Genomic DNA, 7,551 nt, shown 5'->3' on the forward strand with positions numbered 1-7,551 from the left:
TTGAAAGTTAACATATATATATATCATCACCATCAATACAGCAGATTTAGAAACTTTTGGCACCAACCTTCCATCTTGTGAGTGTCACGATTCTCCTTTTATTGATCTAGACCATGGTCATGTCATGACCGGAGATTTAAGTTTCATTAAAAATAACCATTTGCGAAAATTGATATCCAAGGGACCAAATTATCGTGAACCTCGAAATATCAATTGGAATAAATGCAGAGATGTTATTTCTAGTGGTCTGGATAGTTTTGTGAATAAAACTTCAGCCAAAATTAATGAGACTGACGAAAACTTTCTTCAATGGAAAGTTGAAGTGTTAAAACAGGTGGATAAAAAGATAAACTTTTTGAAAAAGAAGATCAGGTACAATAAAGTGAGCTATGTGCTCAAAAGACAAGATGTTACTGATTATTTGAATGTTTTACACACTAATTTTGTTATTGTCCCCATTGATAAAGCTGCTAATAACGTTGCATTTATTTGTAAACGTTTCTATGTTGAAGTAATTTTGAAGGAGATTGGGATTTTGGGTGTAGGAAATGAAACATACATTAGAGTTAATCAGAATAAAGCAGAAATGGTGAATGAAAATGTTCGTTTTTCTAAACGTTTTGGTCTTGCTGTTTCTGAGAAGGACTTGGATCTTCCATGTATCTATTGGACTCCAAAGAAACACAAGACTCCTACTGGTAAACGTTTCATTATCGCTTCAAAACATTGTTCCACCAAACTGATTTCTTGATCTGTCAGTCTAGTTTTTAAGCTTGTTTACAGACAAGTTGAAAATTTCCATACAAAAGCAAAGTTTTTGAGCAATTATAATAAATTTTGGGTACTTCAAAATTGTGATCCAGTACTAGATTCACTCAACCGAATCAATAAAAAGAAAAACGCCAAATCTATTTCCACCTTTGACTTTAGTACATTGTACACAAAGATTCCTCATGACAAACTGATTAAAGAACTATCAGAGGTCATTGATTTTGTATTTGATGTAGGTAACTGCAAGTTTATCGCTATTTCTAAAAATGATAAAGCGTATTGGTCAAAAACAAAACCCAAATCTTCTGTGTCTTTTACACAGAATTCTTTGAAAACTGCTATGAAACATCTGATAAAAAATTGTTTTTTCAATGCAGGTGATATTGTTATGTGTCAAGTGATCGGGATTCCCATGGGAATCGACCCGGCGCCATTTTGGGCTAATCTTTTCCTCTACCAATACGAACAAAGGTATATGAGCAGGGTCATTGAGGAAAATAAGGTTAAGGCTCGCCATTTTCATTCGACTAAAAGATTCATTGATGATTTGTGTGCTATCAATGACGGTAACTTGTTTCAGTCTGTGTATAGAGATATCTATCCAGATGAGCTTGAACTCAAAATTGAGCACTCGGGTAATCATGCCTCTTTTTTAAACCTGGATATTACCATCAAAGACGGGATATTTATTTATAAGTTGTTTGATAAACGGGATGCATTTCCTTTTTCCATAGTCCGAATGCCACATAAAGATAGCAACTTGCCAGAATCGATTTTTTATTCTTCTTTTGTTGGTGAACTTCTCAGGATTGCTCGTTCTACGTTACTTTTCGAGGACTTGAAAGTTAAAGCAAAAGTTTTTATACAAAGAATGCGATGTCAAGGTGCTGAAAACGCAAAGTTAGATTGCAGTCTTCGACGGGTTATAGTTCGTCATTTTTCAGAATTTTCAAGATTTCAACTCTCTCAAGATTCACTCGTTCGCCAGCTCTTGCGGTGAGCGGTCACGGTGTACGGGGCTTCGAACCGGGTTATAGTCCGACTTTTTAAATTCTCATTCTTTCCCCACTCTTTCCATCTTATTCTTTGAACTGTAAAATGTGTGTGAGAGCCACAGGGTTGGATAGTGGCAATCCAATCCCAGTTCCTTCTCTTCTAGTATGCTTTCTTCAACGTTGTGGCAGAAACGTGTCAAAGGTGTGGCAACTTTGTCTAGTAGAAAGTATACTTCTTTTCTCATTGTAATTTTAGTTTCTTCGGCTGGTTCCGTGGTTTTTACGTTTCAGTTTATTTTATATTATTGCGCGCGTTTTATACTTTCAATAAACACATCTTTTTACTATCTTTTATCTGTGGTGGTGTTTAATTAACACTGCTTGGCCTACCTACACAACCCTATTTCCATCATATAGGAGGATATTTTCGTAAAAGGCCGAAATCCTGTGTAGGTCGAAAACTGAGGAACAGATAATGTGTTTTCTTGAAATATTTTTTGACTCATATTGAGTTACTTCATTCCATCTTAACTCATATTGAGTTACTTTCTTCCTTAAAGTCATTTTAGATCACTAGTTTTACATTGACGGATTTCTATGTCATCATATTTTCCTTTTCTACTCCAACCTGATTGATTTTCTGTGAATGTTCATTCTAGATTTTTGTTGTATTTGTATTGTCTTTTTGTTTAGTGGGTTTTTGTCTTTATTGTTTCCATTTTGAGTAGTTGAAGGTTTTATACTTCTAGACTATATATATATCTGTCTAGCCAGGGTGCAGTATGCAGTGCTGGCAAGTCCTAATAAGGACGAAATGCATATGCTGCTCTGCCACCCAAATCTCCTGAAAGAAGATAGTTGGACAGAAATTCTTTGAATTTCTTCACATATATATATGGTTCATATCGAAAAGATCTTAAAAAATGATAAACGTTATTGATGTCTCCTCAATTCTTTTTTTGAAAAAGATCACTACTTTCGATCGAGGACTGAGTAGTTTTTTAGAACAATAACTACAATTTTACATTCTTTCATGGAACTTCATAATATCCTCACAATTATTTATTTACATTTTATCTCTATTTTCCAGGTAACAAAATATTTTTCTAATGCAATGAAATAATAACATAACCCATAACATTTATGAAATTAACGACACATACAGAGAAAATCACGTTGAAGAAGCAATCGTATGTTGAAGAAGCAAATAAGAAGAGCAAACTATTTGTTGATAAAAATGGTGGATTTGGATAAGATATATTATTCAATTTGTGAAGAAGTAAGAATGATTAACTGTAACAATCATTATGTTTACAAGATGAAATATAATATAAATGAATGGTATCAGGGTGCCACCAAATCCTCAGTCCCAGGTTTGCAGAATTGACAGATTTCCTTACGCAAATAATCTGCACGTTTAATGGTGAATCCTTTCGGTGGAACGATTTTTGGCAAAATAGCTGTTACATTGGGCGGATTACGATTAGCAAAAATTGAACATTCAAATGGCTCATCATCATCTAAGGACTTGAGACATTTTACAACTCCAGGGTGGTCCTTTGACAATCTGAAATGATGGTATTGGAGAATATTTGTGATTTTTTGGAACTGCAGCTGTTTTTCAAAGTAGTGTGTCCATTCATATGTCGGAACGTTGATTTCTTTGATATGATTTCCAACAAACTGTTTGGAGAAACACAAATTTCCAACACAAAAAGTCTAGTTTTCCAAGGAAGAGTCTCAATTTCACAAAAATGTAATATCCACATGAATTTTTAATGTTTTCCAAACTGTTTGGGAGAAACACAAATTTCCAACCCCAAAAGTCTAATTTTGCAAGGAGGAGTCTCGATTTAACAAAAAATGTAATATCCACATGGATTTTTAACGTTTTCGAAACTGTTTGGGAGAAACACAAATTTCCAACCCCAAAAGTCTAATTTTGCAAGGAGGAGTCTCAATTTAAAAAAAAATGTAATATTCACATGGATTTTTAAAGGGATGGTTCGGTCATTGGTCAAAACTTTTATTGAAATCAGCATACTTTATTTACTAAGAAACAATAATTTGTTTTTTGAAAAAAAAATTCTTTCGCTCACCAAAAGAGGGTCTTTTTAAGTTAATTTATTATGCATGACGTCACACTCGCATAAGAGAGAAAAAAGAAATGAAAAGTTCAGCTGAAATCTTGTAAAGTTTTAGAGAAGATATTTTGTGTTATGAAGTTGTGTTATGTTTTCGAAGTGAAATATTTTCAATCATGACTTGGTGTGTTGTAGTTGACTGCCATAATAATAGTTTTACGAAGGGGAGGAAAGAAGTCAGATTTTTTGGCTTTCCCAAGGATACTGGTTTGAGAAAGCAATGGATTCACAAGATTAAACGAGAAAACCTTCCAAAAAATCCAACTATTTGTGAAGAACATTTCGAGAAAAGTTGCTTCAAAAGAGATCTCCAGGTAGGCAAGTTTTAATAAGCTGAAAAATTGCAATTTTAAAACTGAAAGGTTGTTTGTTTTCATAATCACACCCCTGTCTCAGTTCCCAGGTGATACTTTTTGCCTCAGTGGGGATGAAAATTTGTATTGAAATACCAATGGCATAGTTAATATTGTTTCCAATCTCTGACACAGGGGTGTTCATTTTTCATCGCAGTTTACTTAAGTGCTCTGACTTTCTTGAATGTGAGGAATAAGAAAGTAACAAATATGCCTTGTATCATCAAAGATTGGATTATATTTTTTATTCTTTCTTTCTGTTTTAGCACGAGCTCCTGAACAAGAAGCCGAGATTGATTCTAAATGATGACGCAGTGCCAACCATATTTCCTCATAATCAAGGCAAACAAACGCAAAAACGTCGATTAAGTGTTTTACGCGAAGAGGGGAAAGCCAAGCGACAGTTACGAGAAGATGCAGTCTTACACAAGGAAAAGACTAAGGAATTTGAGATCGAATGTAATACGGTATCTACCCAAACAGACATTACAATGGAATTTTTCGATGCCCATTTAAAACATGCAGCTTCAACGACAGAAACAACCGATCAAGGGATACAGATCCAAGAAATACAAGCCAAAGAAAAGATTTCCGAACAACCAGCTGTGTCGAACCTTGACGTAGAGCCTGAGACGGAAAGTGACAGAGAAAGTAACGGAGACGATAAAGCTTACGTTCCATCTAGTGAAGACGAGGAGGACTTGGAACCAAGTACAACAGAAGCAACAGCAAAACCTATGAAAGCAGCTTTCATTGTTTACTGGACATCGTTATTGGTACTTCTAAAGACATGTTTGAAACCTGCCTGCTCCCTTCCAGCTGTCGTCACTAAAACCGTATGCAAAGGATCGCAACTTATTGTATGGTTGAAATGTACCGACGACCACGAGACAGAGTGGAAATCGCAACCAAATTGTCGGCGTTATTCTGTGGGAAATTTGACAAGTGCTGCGTCTGTGCTCTTTAGTGCAAATACTTATCAAAGACTTGCGAGATTTTTTGATTTAGCAGGGATCCAATGGATAACTAAGACATGTTTTTATGCCATCCAAGACCAATATCTTCACGGTGTAGTAAATAAGTTTTATAAAAGCCAATTGCAGATTGTTTTGGAGGAGATAAAAAGGTCGAATGCAAAGGAGTTCGGAGGTGATGGTAGGTGCGACAGTCCTGGTCACAATGCTAAGTATTTAACTTACAGTTTTATGGACAAATTTTCAAACCAAATCGCTTCATTTTCTTTAGTTCAAGTAACTGAGGCAGGAAACTCTAACCGGATGGAAAAGGTTGGATTCAAAAGAGCCTTACAATCATTGAGAGACGAAGGAATCGAACCCAAACAAATTACGACCGATCAACATTTACGTGAGGAGGAGTCGGATCTTGACCACCAATTTGACATCTGGCACTTTGTGAAAAGTGTCAAAAAGAAATTGAGGGCTGCAGCTAAAAAGAAAACATGCAAGGTGGTGCTGTGCAACTTGCGGGGGAGATGTTGAGCTCTTGAAAGAGAAATGGATCAGTATTCTTTTCCACGTTCAAAACAAGCATAGATGGACTGGTCATAAGAAGTTTCGAAAATGCGAACACCCGAGATTGACGAAAAAACAAGTAAAGGCTAAAGAATGGATTTCTGCTAAATCAGAGGCATTTCAAGCTTTACAGGATATTGTTCTCGATAAAAACCTTTTAAAGGACTTTGAACATTTGAACCAATTTTCCCACACCGGCACATTAGAAGTGTATCACTCTTTATATAACAAGTGGGCACCGAAGAGGCAACATTTCTCTTATGCTGGTATGGTGTCAAGAACTCAACTTGCGATAATGGACTTCAATGCAGGAAGTAAACTACAACAAGCCAAGACCAAGAAGGGAGAGGAAAGGTCCAACGTTGCATGGTCAAAAATCACATCCAACTGGGCTTCGAAACCCATTAAAGAACAAAAGAGCACAGACTATTTACACGAAATGGTCCAGGAAACTATTAACTGTGTAGAACGCAAAGAGATTCCCGAAAAGCCAAATTTTCCAGACCTACCAAAGAATATCGCACCTATTCCTAAGCCAGATAAGAAAACAGTGATTGAAAACCAACGTTCGCGTTTTGGAAATAAGGTTGCTTAGTTTTTGTAAACTTTTGTAATATAGCTTTTTACGGTTCATATTTTAGAATGCTGCATGCACTGTACATATAGTCTAAGGATTCTTCTTTGATTTCATTTCATTATATCTAGGTAATATCTTTCATATATATCATATATATTTGGCTTTTTATGTTTAACTTTTCATATATATCATATAACCATATAACAATCGTATATACTATCATGATAAAGTATCAACAATCTGTATAATTAGTCTTTCTTCCCTTCAGAGTACTTTGTGTAATTCTCGTCTGCCTCTGGAAAAAGTGATCGTATCAACCATAGAGCACAAGACGGGATGACTCTTCTTTGACCACTCCCCAAATAGTTGAATACCCACCATATAAATTGCTTATAGGCAATCTTAGAGATTTATTTGTAGGTGTTGGTTCCAAATGATCTCCTTTGGTCTCATGAAAAGCCACCAGTACGTTCTTAAGCACCGTTTTATTTGTGCACAACATTTTGAATTCCTCTGAGCCTGTAATGCAATCCAGTGGTTGTTCTGCATCAAATTTGCTATTCAAGGCATCCACTTCATTACAGCAAAGACAGTCTATTTCCCTTGTCTCAACCCGACAATGCTCACATTTACACCAATCAAGATTGCCGACTCTTAATCCTATGTCAGGGGCTGCTGTGGCACCAATCTCCTCTGAGGAAGTTCTCTCCTCGGTGCTCTCTTCAGAAGAGCTTTCGTTCGAAGTATCTGAAACTTCCCTCTCTGGCTCATACATGTATGGGTTAAAAGTCCTCATCAAGTTTACTATTTGCCTCATATCTCGTTCAAAGTTTTCACTTTCAGAATCGGCCTCATTGCCGCTGCTATGGCCCTCATCCGAAGAAGAGTCAAGTGAGCTTGATAAAGAACTTTCCTCGTTATTGGAAGACATGTCGTAATATTTCAGTTATTTTAGAATTATTTCACAGAGGAGAGATCCAAAAAACTTTACACACTTCACGAACTCGCTGAACAAATTTATGATAAACAGATAAAGATTTTCGTTCATAAAGTCTTATGCGAGTGTGACGTAAGCAAAAAGGTACACTATACAAAAGTGATTTTAAAAGGCCAGATTTTCAAACAATACAAAAATTAAATTAGTTAAAAGTATATATCGTTGGAACTCTTTTTTATGAA

The 7,551-nt window shown here is 35.8% G+C and overlaps 1 pseudogene; it reads left to right on the forward strand.

The window, feature by feature from the left end:
• Positions 1 to 4,026: 4,026 nt before the first annotated feature.
• On the forward strand, positions 4,027 to 6,528 carry LOC136798200 (uncharacterized; annotated as a pseudogene).
• Positions 6,529 to 7,551: the final 1,023 nt, after the last annotated feature.

This window comes from Clytia hemisphaerica, unplaced genomic scaffold (genome assembly GCF_902728285.1).
Source record: "Clytia hemisphaerica strain Z4C2 unplaced genomic scaffold, Clytia hemisphaerica genome assembly, whole genome shotgun sequence".
In the NCBI taxonomy this organism is placed as follows: Eukaryota; Metazoa; Cnidaria; class Hydrozoa; order Leptothecata; family Clytiidae; genus Clytia; species Clytia hemisphaerica.